Raw genomic sequence first — 14,355 nt, forward strand, 5'->3', positions numbered from 1 at the left:
AGAGAGGTCAAGTAGTGTCGCTTTTCCCAAAACTTGCACAAGGAGCAGTGGGATCCAGCACCCAGCACATACATGCTAAACCCCTTTGGAACCTGAAAGAGCCTTCTAGAGTCAGGATTCTAGAAACTAACGTAGTTAAGAGACTAGAATAAAAAGCAATGGCAGTTGTTACTAAAGCTTTGATTTTTCCCAAAGTTACTATGTTCTGGGGAAAATAGGTGCTATGCAGGGATGTAAAACACTGGTGTATTTGTGTGGTCTATATTTTTCCTGAGGACAAAACATAACAAAAGAATCTTCTTTAAATCTTTTAATTTATGTCTGGACGTTTGCTTGAGGCGCTAGAAATGCTATCACTTTGTCCCCTAAATCATGCCTGAGTGCTCTCAAATGAAAACGTCAATATCGTTGCAACCTGTGATCTTAAGAGACTTTCTATTTTTTGATGAACGTGTTTGGATTTGGAAAACGGGAGGGGTGCCATTTGGGTACTAAGGTTGAACATTTTGTTTGATTATGATTTGTTAACAGAGTCATTTTGTAGATAAGCTTCAGACTCCACAGAGAGCCATTCTTTGTAGGTATCTTGCTTTAGAAAATTTGTTCAAGGTGTTCCCACTGTTCCAGTTGATTTCACAATGGATAATTGGAAAGCTTATGGAATGATGTCTGTCCTATGTTTCCTTCCCCTCCCCAACACAGCCACACATATCAAAAGAGTTGTCTCCATTTCCTCATTCTGTAACTTCTCAGCTTACTCTGGTCTGCCTTCCTCCATTATTGTTTTATTGAAACTGTTCTCACCACAGTCACAAATTGACCAGGTGACTATACCTAGAGACCACATTTCAGCTTTTACTTATTGACTTTGTTGATTACCTCCCTTCTTTTACCTTTCTCCTTTATTTTCAGGACTTCACCTTCTTTGACTAACTGCTCCTTATCAGCTTGAGTTCCCTTTTTTTGCTCTACCCACCTGTTGGCTTTAGTTGGATGGCTCCCTATACCCACACTTTTATAGTCTTCTGTAAATAAATCTTCCTCAAATTATCTTATTTCAGATGTGCCATCTGTTTCCTGTTTGGCCTCACTGATGAACGAACTCAATGCCAGCCTCTTCTTAAAACCCTTCAGTGGTTTTTCATTGCTCCTAAGGTAAAAGACCTAAATCCCTCAACATGGCTACCAAGTCCAGACATGATCTGGCCCTGCCTGCCTCTCAAGCTTCATTGTTTATTTTTTGACAAGTATATGCTGGATTTCAGTAACAGAAGAGTCCGTTATAGTTCTTTCGCATTATCTTAAACTTTGCATTTAAAAATAATTAAAGGGGCGCCTGGGTGGTTGAGTCGGTTAGGCATCTTCAGCTCAGGTCATGATCTCACGGTTCATGAGTTTGAGCCCTGCATCAGGCTCTGTGCTGACAGTGCAGAGCCTGCTTGGGATTCTCTCTCTCTCTCCCTGTCCCTCCCCTGCTTTCTCTTTCTCTCTCTTTCTTAATAAATAAAACTTTTTTAAAAAGTTTAAAAATAATTATAAAATAATTTGAGACTTACAAAAAAAGTTCCAAAAATAATTCAAAGTGTTCCGATATACCCTTCATTCAGCTTCCCAAATGTTATCTTTGACCACAATACAATAAACCCAGAAAATTAACTTTGACACATTTCTAATTTGTAGATTACAACCTAATCTACAAATCTTATTGAAGTTTTATTAATTGTCCCATTAGTGTCTTTTTTAGGGGGAAACAAGATCCCACATTGCATTAAATTGTCATGTCTGAGTCTTCTTTAATTTGGGACAGTTCCTCTTTCTGTCTTTGTCATTCATGACTTTGAGACTGACATAGCACTGGACATTTGTTTAAAATGTACCTCAACTTGTTTGTTTTTCTGATTTTTCTTCACAGTTAAATTCAGGTAATGTGTTTTTGGCAAGAACATCACCGAAATGATGTGCCTTTCTCAGGGCGTCCTGTCAGGAGACACATGATGTCAATATGTCTTGTTACTGGTGATGTTAAGCTTGATCATTCAGCTAAGGTGGTGTCTAGCAGATTTCTTCACCATAAGTTATATTTTTTCCCTGTATGATGTATCTCACCTTATTGTGAGATACTTTGAGAATATGTACATACTCTGTTTTTCATGCTTCTGCCCGCTAGTTTTATGGTCCATTGATGATTCTTGAAACACTTATGACTGTGGTGTTTGTTTAGTGGTAATTTTCATCATCTACACTTATTAATGGAATTCTGAAAGAAAGAACTGTCCCTTCTCCCCCATTTCCTCATTGATTTAATTATTTATTTTTATTAGTATGGACTCATGGACATTGTCTTATATGGGTTATAACCTATTGCTATCATTGTCATTACTTAAATTGTCCCCGATTTGGCCATTGGAAACCCTTCTCATGTCCTTTCATGTCCCTGCAATTTTTCAAGTACTTTCTCACGTCTGGTGTCACAGGTACTCCAGGCTCAACTTGTATTTGTCCTGATCTAGCCCTGGCATTCAAGGAGTCCCAATTCCTTTTCCTGGAGAATAGTATTTAGAAACCAAGATCTGAGCACTAAGTGTCCTTATATTACTGGGTGTCATTGCTTCTAGATCCCCTCTGCAGACAGAGCTAGGTATATGAATATATATTCCTGCACACATCTATACTTGTTTCTCTCCCCACTCCCAGGAGCCCCCCGTGTGTGTATGACTGTGAATACATTCTGATACCTCTGATGGCAGTCCAACATCACAGGATTTATTCTAGAATTTCTTCTTTCTTTATTTTACTTATTTTCTCAATCCTAGAATACTCATCATTTCACAATTGCTAACTCATACTCCTATGAGAAACAATTTATTATTATTTTAATTTTAGAGAGTGAGAGTACTTGTAAGTGGGGGAGAGAGGTAGAGGAAGACAGAAAGAATCTCAAGTAGAGGGAGAGAGAGAGAATCTCAGCACAGAGTCTGACACAGGGCTTGATCCCATGACCCTGGAATCATGACCTGAGCCAAAATCAAGAGTTGGCTGCTCAACCAACTGAGCCACCCAGGCACCCCAAGAAACAAATTTAATTTAACCTTAGTATATATAGTTAAAATACTATTTTCTAAAGTTACATTGAGTTAGTTCTTTTCTTCCCCATCCACCTCAGTCTGGTTATGTTGTTCATTGTAATTAGTTTCTAATCATATGTATTCAGTTAGGTTCATGTGTTGCTATTTGTATTAGTTTTTGGGTTCTCCCTCCCCAACATCCTGGCTGACTTAAATTATTTACTTTTAGGGTATGTGCCATTAACGTGTCTCTAAAAGTCAGAACTATACAAGCAGTTCTACTCCGAGAACTGTTACTCCCCCCTGTCCTTTCTACTCCCATACCTCATACATCTCATTCTTTCCACTTCAGTCCCACTTACTCACGGCAGGTACCCAAGTGCATTATTTTTTTGGTCTGTCACATATGCGTGTACATACATGTTTTACACAAATAAACAGATACATGCATATTTTCTTACTTCCTGTCTTGCTTATAAGAAAGGTAGCCAGCCAGAGTAGCGTTTCACTCTTTGTCTCAAGTCTCGGTGTGGTTACATTCCTCTCAGTTCTCCCTCCGCTCAAGCACATTCAAACTCCCTAACCAGCGTCCTGCCTCCCCCACTTAGTTCATTGTACTTCTCCTTCAGGCCTCAGCCCAAGCATCACCTCCTCTCGGAAGCATCACCTCCTCTGGGAACATTCCTGACTAGGGCAGATACCCCTTTTAACATTATACCATTTTCCTTTTTTTTTGTAGCACTTAACATAATTATAGACTTAGATTTATTTGTGTAAATAGTTGATTAAATTCTGTTTCATATACACACTATGTGGGCTGGACCATTGTCCTGTTTCACTGTTATATGCCCTGACCTAGCTCAGTGCCTGGACCTTGATATTTGTTTGTTGAATGGGAAAATGAGTGAATGAAATGCTGGTAATATATTTCAGTGAAATTTCAATGAAGTCAAATAATTTGGATAATCCAACAGGTTATTACTGGTTATTTTTAAATGATAAGCTGTGCACATTTACTTTACCTTGGGGCTGCTACTACCTTCACAAAAACCCAAATAAATAAATACAGTTTTTCTTGAGGTTCTGTATTTAATCTGCCTCTCTTTTTAGTCTCAATTTCCCTTATCTTTTCCTAAGAATATGGTCTGTTTTCATTTCCAATGCCTGAAGAGTCTCCCTTTTTTTCTTCCCTGTGATGATTTCTCAGTGACCCTCTTTTTTATTTTAATTTTTTTGATGTTTATTTATTTTTGAGAGAGAGAGAGAGACAGAGCACGAACAGGAGAGGAGCAGAGAGAGAGGGAGACACAGAATCTGAAGCAGGATCCGGGATCTGAGCTGTCAGCACAGAGCCCGATATGGGGCTTGAACCCATGAACTGTGAGATCACGACCTGATCTGAAGTTGGATGCTTAACCGACTGAGCCACCAGGCACCCTCTCAGTGACCCTCTTGACCACCTGCCTCTGTTAATAGAGTTGGCCAAGGCTAGTGAGTGTCCCCTAAATCTCTTCTTCCCTCTGTAGCAACAGGACCCCTTATTTTAGCTACATTTCTTGACCTTCCCTGAAGCTAGATGTGGCCATATAACTTAATTATGGCCAATGAGATGTGAGTGGAAATGGTATGTGTAACTTCCACGAAGTGTCAGTAGGGAGAGTGCACTTTTTCTTGCCTTTCCTCCCTCCAGCTGGCTGAAAGGGGACATGGTGGCTTGAGTTGGAACAATCAGCTCAGACCCAGAGCTGGAGCACCAAGTCAGAGGAGCCTGATAAGTGCATTACTGTATCAGCCTGAGGCTGTCCTCCTCCAGACTTTGATGAAAAGAGAGAGTGGAGGTAGGGAGGAAGGGAACAAGAGAGGAAAGGGGAGAGAGAGAATGAATGAATATCAGCTTGTTTAAACTACCCCTGCAAGGGGCGCCTGGGTGGCTCAGTCGGTTAAGCGTCCGATGGCTCAGGTCATGATCTCGCGGTTCGTGAGTTCAAGCCCCGTGTCGGGCTCTGTGCTGACAGCTCAGAACCTGGAGCCTGTTTCAGATTCTGTGTCTCCCTCTCTCTCTCTGACCCTCCCCTGTTCATGCTCTGTCTCTGTCTCAAAAATAAATAAACGTTAAAAAAAAAAAAATAAACTACCACTGCTTGTGTTTTCTATCACAGCTAAATCAAATCTTAGTTTATTATAGTTTGCCTTACCATAACATCCGAACCTAGAGTCAATATTACCATTTAGTGGGTGGGGGTAAATAACCTAAACAGATATTTATTGAAGGGAAGATCCCATGCAAAGGAAAGCAGTGATTTAGGGATCCTTACAAGAGTGGCTGACTTTAGGCACAGGGAATCAGGACTACAGGGGCACTGGGAACAAGCTAAAAGAAACTGTCCATAAGGGAAAAGTCAAATCCAAAATGTGAGACATTCTACAAGTTACCTGACCTGTACTGGGGTGTAGATTGAAAGTGATCAGTGCAATGCAAGAACTTTGATTGGATTTTGAATAGAACAGCAATCACAAAACACCTATAAAATATTTTTGAGACAATTTCATAAATTTGAACATAGACTAGATCTGAGATAACTTTATGGAATTGCTATGAACTGTTTTTTTTTCTTTTTTTTTTTTTTTTTAGAGAGAGAGCATGTGTGGACAGGAGAAGGGGCAGAGGGGGAGAGAGAGAGAGTGAGAGAGAGAGAGAGAGAGAGAGAGACAGAGAGAGAATCTTAGGCAGGCTCCATGCTCAGTGTGGAGTCTGATGCAGGGCTTGATCCTGTGACCCTGGACCCTAGGATCATGACCTGAGCCAAAATCAACAGTCGGACACCGACTGAACCACCCAGGTGCCCCCATTATGAACTTTCTTATGTGTGATAACATTGTGTTTTTGAAAGACAACGTCCTTATTCTTAGGAACTGCGTATAGTAGTTGGATATGTAGGTTCTGAAAAACAAGATATCTGCAACTCTCATCCAAAGGATTTAAAAATGAAGGGGTGCTTGGGTGGCTCAGTCAGTTAAGTGTCTGACTTCGGCTCAGGTCGTGATCTCACAACCCATGAGTTTGAGCCCCATGTTGGGCTCTACGCTGACAGCTCAGAGCCTGGAGCCTCTTCAGATTCTGTGTCTCCCTCTGTCTCTGCCCCTCCCCCACTCACAATCTCTCCCTCTCTCTCTCTCTCTCTCTCTCTCTCTCAAAAATAAATAAACATTAAAAAAATTTTAAAAAACCCAAAGGGTTTAAAAATGAAAACAGGCCGTATTGTTAGAAAAGGATAAGGAGAAAATGAGAACAGTGGATAAAGACAGGTTAAATACTTTTCAGGAGTTTGGGAAAAGCTATATTTATTTAGGTTTCTGGGAGTGTGTGTGCTTGTGTATAAACACAGAGAAAGTATATGTAGTAACATTACCAAATGGTGAATTTTGATGAAGGGTGTACATATAGTCATTGTACTAGTCCATCAATTTTTCTGTCATTTTGGAAGTTTCAAAATAGAGAAAATGTTAATGAATATTGTGATACTGAATTGGCCTAGCAAAGAAATTCTTCATCAACTAATGTGAATCCTGTCTCATACTGTTTTTTAAAAAGGATCCATAAGTAATATTGGCCATTTATTGTAATCTTTTGCTTTTATGGAACACCAGACCTTGTGTGAAGGCCTCTGTGTGTATTATCTCATTTAAACTTCACAGCAGTCCCGTGAGGTAGGGACTGCTGTCCACTCCAGTTTCACAGGGCTATTAAACTGTGTTCAGCATTACACAACTATCAAGATGCAACTAGGATCTGAACCCAGGCAGTCTGATTCCTGAGCCTGTGACCTTCACTACTTTTATACTTGTCCCTGATATCTGTGACATTCTATGGTCATAGTAGTAGTATGACCACACACAACTGGCTTATTATCACATATCTGAATTGTCTGTAGGCAAGGTAACATCTTCAAGCATTTCAGTCAAAACAGAGCTTCACAAGGTCTGTAGTCTGGGCTATTTGCCTTAGTTCTCTTAGAGCTTTGTTACATTTCTGTGACTATAACTACAACATGCTACTAATTGCAACTTGATAAAATGCTTTAAAGACCCAGAATAAAATTATATCCTTACTTTCTATATTATAGCTACAGGTTTTGCTACTGTATTAATGATAAATTGAAGAAAAGTATTAAAATACTACATATCAAAAATATCTTAGTCAAGCAAAAAGTCACAGTGTTGGACACTGTTTGGAATGTCTTTATGATGTATACTAGGGACACTCGAGAGGGTTTCCATGCTACTGTTGACCTGGAACAACATTGAGAGGCATCAGGTAGAGATTTAGGGAGACTGCTGGTAACCAGGCACAGGGGCAAGTTATGCTTACTGGAAATACTTTTCAAACTTGGACTGGTGCGGTCCCTGCAATTCCATAAAACATATTTGTATCATTATAGGCTTACAGAAATAAGTCCAAAATCTAAGAATCCTAAGAAAATATGGATGTAGAAATAAAGATGGAAATAAGACCAAATGGAAGGAAGTACAACCAACATGTAATTGCTTTTATTAACTTAACAATGTGACTTTATTAGAAAGATTCTTAGTTGATTATAATTAATGAGATGGAAATGCCATGCAAGCCTTCTCTGTATCAAAAAAAAAAAAAAAAAAAAATCCTGACACTGAAGATTTGCATGAAAATCAAGCAAAAGAATTTATTGTGAGATCAATAAAGCCTTTGTGTCCCAGCAAGAAAAGGATGAGCACTTATAAATGAGCCACTGTTTAGGAGCTAAAAGGTACCAGTTGGACCCAAAGAAAGAAAATATGTTCTCAAGATGATGTGGCAGAGCTGAGGGGGTGGGGGCGTGGTGCGGGTGAAGAGTTTCAAGGTAAATATGGATACCAGATGTTTCCATTTTGTTAGATTTGAGTTTTCGTTTCTTGTTGACAGAACCTAATGGACATAGAGCTCACTGATATCATGTGAGATCTCCATTTATTTTCCTAACTCTAAGACAGTCTCTGTGGTGTCTGAGGCCTACAGACAGGCTTCTGAGGTTCCAGGAACTACCTGAAACAGGGCACAAAATTGTGTGTGTGACGAGGGCAGGGGGGTGGCACCTGGTTGGCTCAGTTGGTAGATCATACAAGTTTAGATCTTTGGGTCACGAGTTCGACCCCAGTTGGGCATGGAGCCTACTTAAAAAACAGACAAACATTTGTGTTTGTGTGCATGTATTTTTCTGCCGAGGATGTTTCTATAGCCCTCATCAGAGTCTCAAAAGAATTTATGGCCACACAAAAAGGTTAAAATTTACTGTAGTAAAATACTGCAGTGGGAAACATAGTCTTTACTTGGCAGAGTATGTCAGGAAAAGAAAAATATGGTCACTCCATCTTTTGCCTGTACCTGTAAAAGTGAACATGAAGCCTGTCAAAAGTTGTGAAAGGCAAAAACTGGGATACTTAAATTGCCTCTTTTTGTTTGTTTGCTTTTTTAGTAGGCTGTATGCCCAATGTGGGTCTGGAACTCACAACTCCTAGATCAAGAGTCGTGTGCTCTACTGACTGAGCCAGCCAGGTGCCCCATTTTTGGTCATTCTTTGATATTGAATCAAAGAGATGTTCTGGGATTCTGTTTTTTAGACTTAGTTTGTCTGGATGGCATGGTGGAGGGCCAGTCTGAATTAATGAACAATCAGATTTCTGCAATATTTAAAGAATTCCGACTCATAAAAAAGGTTGCTGATTTTAAATAGAGATAAATAGATTAATAGGTAGATGGCTAGGTGGATGGATGAATGGATGAGAAACACTCAACTACATTATCAAAGAGCTTAAGGGAAGAGCTTTGATGCAGTGTGACCCCTAAGCAGCTCACCTCTCTGCCCTCAGCCACCCCACCCTCACACATACCACAAGGAGGCACGCAGACCCACCTCCTAGTGACAGGCCTTTGCCCTTGCAGGCCACTGTTTATTTACTTGAGCACCCACAGACCCATCAGTTTAGGATCCAGAACTTTCCCTGAGAACCAACCAAAGGAGGCTGAAACTTAACCCTTCTAGAGGCAAATCTCTCTGCTCCCGAGATGACAAACTGACCCGTTCCAGCCCAGGTGTTACTGCTCCAGGGACCTGCTGGGGACAGACATTTTTAACATTCATTCTTGTAGCCCAGTAAGGGTCCCTGCTAACCACAGTCACTGCCCAGGATTTAGACACCCCATACCGAATCTTTTCTATAATCTCTACTCAAGACTGTTTCTTGAGTTCTTCTTGTCTGACTTAACCTCCCCTCTTCTACACTTCCTGCTGCAACCTCTAAGCCACCTTTCATGATTTACCAATTACCCTACTTCTCAAGCCTTCATCGAAGTTTTCTTTACCTCCTACTTTAACTGACCTCTGAGGACTTGATTTCATCTGGAGCCATTTTGAGAGGAAGTTTCCCATTCTCAGAGTTGAGAGATGGGAGTTTGTGTCCTCTTTACTCATGGCCATTACTCTGTGTCACAAAGCTCTTGTGTCTCCAAGCCTCAAGTCTAGCTGTCCTGTCCTCACTACTCTGCTGCCATTCCCCACTTCTGGTCACTCCCTTCAATCACAGCATCTTTTTTTTTTTTTTTTTCCTTCCCCTTCCCATGTTCTTCCATTTTCCTGAGAAACTTCAATGTCTATGTGGATGGTTTGTGTCCTACCTCAGCAGCAACAGAACCTTGTCTCTAGAGGCTTCTACCTTCATGGACACCCCCAGCACTTGAAGTCACCTAATAGTATCTGAAATTGTGGACTGAAACATCCCAGTCTGAGGAGGAAGCCTGTCTAAAACTATGATAGAAAACCAAGAAGCCATAGAAGAAAAAAAAAAAAAAAAAGGAAAAATAACAAGCTGGGAAAATATTTGCAAATCAATTCACAGAGTTTTTTTTTTTTCAATTAGAAGCTCATATAAATCAATTAAAAAGTTCTTACAACCCAGTAAAAAATGAAGAGTTCACTGAAAAGTCAGTACAAATGTATTTTAAAGAAATGCACCCAACCTCACACATAACAAGAGAAACGTAAATTTAAAGCCAAAATGAGGGGCACCTGGGTGGCTCGGTTAGGTGTCTGACTTCAGCTCAGATCATGATCTCATGGTCCGTGAGTTCAAGCCCTGCGTTGGGCTCTGCGCTGACAGCTCAGAGCCTGGAGCTGCTTTGGATTCTGTGTCTCCCTCTGTCTCTCTCCCTCCCCTGCTCACACTCTGTCTCTCTCAAAAATAAATAAACATTAAAATAATTTTTTTAAACCAAATGAGACACTTTTCTCACCTACCAAATTAGGAATGATCAAAGGATTTAAGAAAATGTGTGGTAAGGGGACATATGAGGAAACAGTTTCAAAACTATTGAGAGTTTAAATTGCCCTCTATGCAGGGCAATATGGCAATATATATCATAATTACAATGCATGGCTCCTTTGACCCAGAAATTCCACTTCTAGAAATATAAACGTATGCAGAAGTGTGTGTGTATGTGCATGTATAACCACTATATTCTGTGCAACTATAGAAAAAAAAGAATCAGGAAGCTTAGAAGTTCCATATTTAAGATAAAAAGGAAAGAAAGTAATGTGGAGGAGAGGCAGTTAATGATACAAATTTGTGTAAAAATAATTTAAAACAATATATGCATATATATAGGTACATGTATGTATAGAAAATGCTTTTGTAATGCATGGAATATCTCTAGGAATAAACACAGAAGGTGATGGCTGTATTTGTGTCTGGGGAGGGGAACTGGGTAACAAGAACAAAGTTAGGAGGGCGACTGTGTGTCTTAGAATCCCAGCAAGAGGGGCCCCTGAGTGGCTCAGCTGATTAAGCGTCTGACTTCGGCTCATGATCTCTCAGTTCCATCATCTCTCAGTTCAAGCCCCAGCACACTTCGGGATCCTCTGTCTCCCTCTCTGCCCTTGCTCTGCCTCACACTCTCTCTCTCTCTCTCTCTCAAAAATAAATATTAAAAAAAAGAAAAGAATCCTAGCAAACAACTGAAAGCACACTTAAAGTGGGTATTTTGAAGAGGGGCAAAAAAAAGACTATTTACAAAACTGCACCCCAGGGAAGGCAGCAGCAGAAGTCATTACCATGGCTCCTGCTGAAGGTGTGTGGAGTTTCCTGAAACCCACAGAAGGTGGCAGTGTAGAGGGACCTGCGTGATAGGAGCCATGGCCCTATGGTGACTACAGGAGAAGACACTATGGCTTACTCACAGCTTCCCTACTCTCCTCCTGCCTTCCAACCTCTGTCATGGAGCAAACCGTATGAGGGACGTTTCTGTGCATACAACCAAAAGCCACAGTGCAAGGAAATCATTGATGTCCTTCATGAAGTCCAGCCTCTGGGGCGAGGAGCAGGGTGGAGAAGAGAGCACATCTGGAGGCAAGGGGAGAGTCCTGGCAGAGAGATCTACCTTTCATTGCATTCTTCTTTGTAGCTGTTGAATTTTGCACTGTTTGTGTATTTATATTAAAAATAAATTACATAATCTCTTAAAGAATGGAGAAATATTTATTTCCCCCTCACCTTTGCTTTCCACTTTCACGGCCAAATTCATGACGGGTGTTATCTACACTTACCTGCGTCCCTTCATTTTTCTTTTTCTTTTTTCTTTTTAATTTTTTTTAACATTTATTCATTTTTGGGAGACAGAGGGAGAACCAAGTGTGGGTGGGGGAGGGGCACAGAGAGAGAGGGAGACACAGCATCTGAAGCAGGCTCCAGGCTCTGAGCTGTCAGCACCAAGCCCAGTGCAGGGCTCAAACCCATGAACCGTGAGATCATGACCTGAACCAAAGTTGGACGCTTAACTGACTGAGCCACCCAGGCGCCCCATCATTCCTTCATTTTTCAAACCTAGCTTCTATTCCCTTGACACTTGAATGTGCTTGGCCACCAAGGTCAGTAATGTCTGTGCTGCTGGCTAAATTTATTTTACTCTATTTTTTGGGAACATGTAACACTATTGATCCCACTTCATACTTTCTTGAGACACCTTGGATTTTGCAGCCCCAACACCCATCTGGCTTCCTTCCTGGCCCTTTCTCCTTCTCAGTGTCCTGGATGGGTCTCTCTTCCTTAGGCCATCACTAGATGTGTTGTTTTCAGGGTTCTATCCTTGGCCCTCTCTCCTCTCACACAGCATTGAACTTCACATTCTCATATCTACTCTTTTTGCCTTTAATGACCCCCAGACATTTCGATCTTGGGCCCAAATCTCTTTTCTAAACCTCACAGTTGGAGACCTCTCCATTTGAGCATTCTATGGGTTGTTATGGGCTGAATTGTGTTCCCATAAAATCCATATGTTGAAGTACCTCAAAATGTGGCTGTATTTGGAGACAGATCTTCAAAGAGGTAATTAAAGTAACGTGAGTTTGTTAGGGTAGACCTAATCCAATATGCCTAGTGTTTTTATAAGAAGAGGAAATTAGGATACAGACATACAGAGGAAAGACCATATAAAGACACAGGGAGAATATGGCCATCAGAAGAAATCAACCCCACCAACACCATGATCATGGACTTCTAGCCTTTAGAACTATGAGGAAATAAATTTCTGTTGTTTAAGCCACCCAGGGTATGGTACTTTGTAATGACAGACCTAGCAAACTAATGCACTGCCCCAGCTCAAAATCTCTAAACTCTTTCCTTCTTTCTTTCCTTGTTTCCTCCTTTGTTTCTTTTTTCTTTTCTTTCTTTTTTTCTTCTTTCTTTCATCTTTTTTGAGAGAGAGAGAGAAAGTGCTGGAAGTGAGTAACAGAGAGAGAGAGGGAGAGAGAGATAGAATCCCACAAGAGGCAGAGAGAGGGAGAGAGAGAGAGAAGTGGGGCTCATCTGAAGTGGGGCTTGTGTTTGCCTGAAACAGGGCTCGAGCTCAGCTGATGGGGGACTTGAACTAATGAACTGTGAGATCATGACCTGAGCCAAAGTCAGATGCTTAACCAACTGAGCCACCCAGGGGCCCTCCAAACCCTTCTTGTGACCCACCTTCTCAATTGCCCATCACTCATCTGAGCCTAGTTATTATTTGCATATCTTTTCTCAGCATCAACTCCATTTTGCAGAAAATGTTTTCTAATAGTTACATAAAGATTTAGAAGATGCTCACATCCAGCCAATCAGAAAGTAGACAGGCAAAGTCACCTTATGGTGTTATACTGGCTTTCAGCTTTAATGTCGGTGAAGATTCAGAGTATCTAGGTAGGGTGGTATTAGATCTCTTCTCCACAAGTCAAGCCGAGAAAACAGAAGCTTTACAATAAAATCTAGGGTAACATTATCAATTCAATTGTTTATTTTTTGAATAACATTTTAATTTTTAATATTTTAGAGATCTTTTAATAAAGTGGCATCTTAAACTTTATTATGTAAGACCAGCAATAGTACCAACATCACATCCACTTATTACCCCAGCAGCAAGGCCTTAAATCTTTTAAACTATATTTTGAAACATAAAGTATCATACTTAAATGAAAATTTTTTCAAGTGTCAATGAAATTTATAAAAACATTGTATTCATTTGTTTGTGCTCTTTGTGTTGGCACCTGAAAAAGGTGCTCTGCTAACGCTAATCTCCTAGGATCCTGTCTTCTCCCCCTTTTCTCCCCTACCACCCCCCCCACCCCCAACTCTCCTGCCCCGTGACTTCTTCTGTCACCTCATAGCACTTAGGCTAGGACCTCTCACAAGGGATATGTATTACTTTCTCTTCTAATTGCTCTTCTTGAGTCTTGATTCATTTTCTCTCCATGTCTGATTCTGCTGCATACACCCTTTTATATGTATGTCTGGTGTCCAAACTCATCATGAACTGTGACTTGATTGAGTTGGTTAAGAACATGCGTCATCCCAGCAGGTGCCCTCCTCAATACCCATCACCCACCCTCCACTCCCTCCCACCACCCTCCATCAATCCTCAGTTTGTTCTTGGTTTTTAACCAATTTGACAATAAATTACATATTAAAAAAAAAAAAGAAAGAAACCCTGTCACATGCTACAACATGGATGAACCTTGAGGACATTATGCAAAGTGAAATAAAGCCAATCACAGAAAAAAAAAAAAAAGAACACGTAAAAGATATGAAATCCAAAGGAATGATATAAAATTCAATATTTTTGCTTTGGAAGTCCTATTAAACTGCTTTGGAAGTCCTATTAAACTAATATTAAAGCCAAAAATAAACACTTGCCAATTGAAAAAAAAAAAGAACATGGGTTGGGGTGGTCCCTTTTGGGCAGACTCTTGGATCCTCC

This window comes from Acinonyx jubatus, chromosome B2, assembly GCF_027475565.1.
Source record: "Acinonyx jubatus isolate Ajub_Pintada_27869175 chromosome B2, VMU_Ajub_asm_v1.0, whole genome shotgun sequence".
Taxonomy (NCBI): Eukaryota; Metazoa; Chordata; class Mammalia; order Carnivora; family Felidae; genus Acinonyx; species Acinonyx jubatus.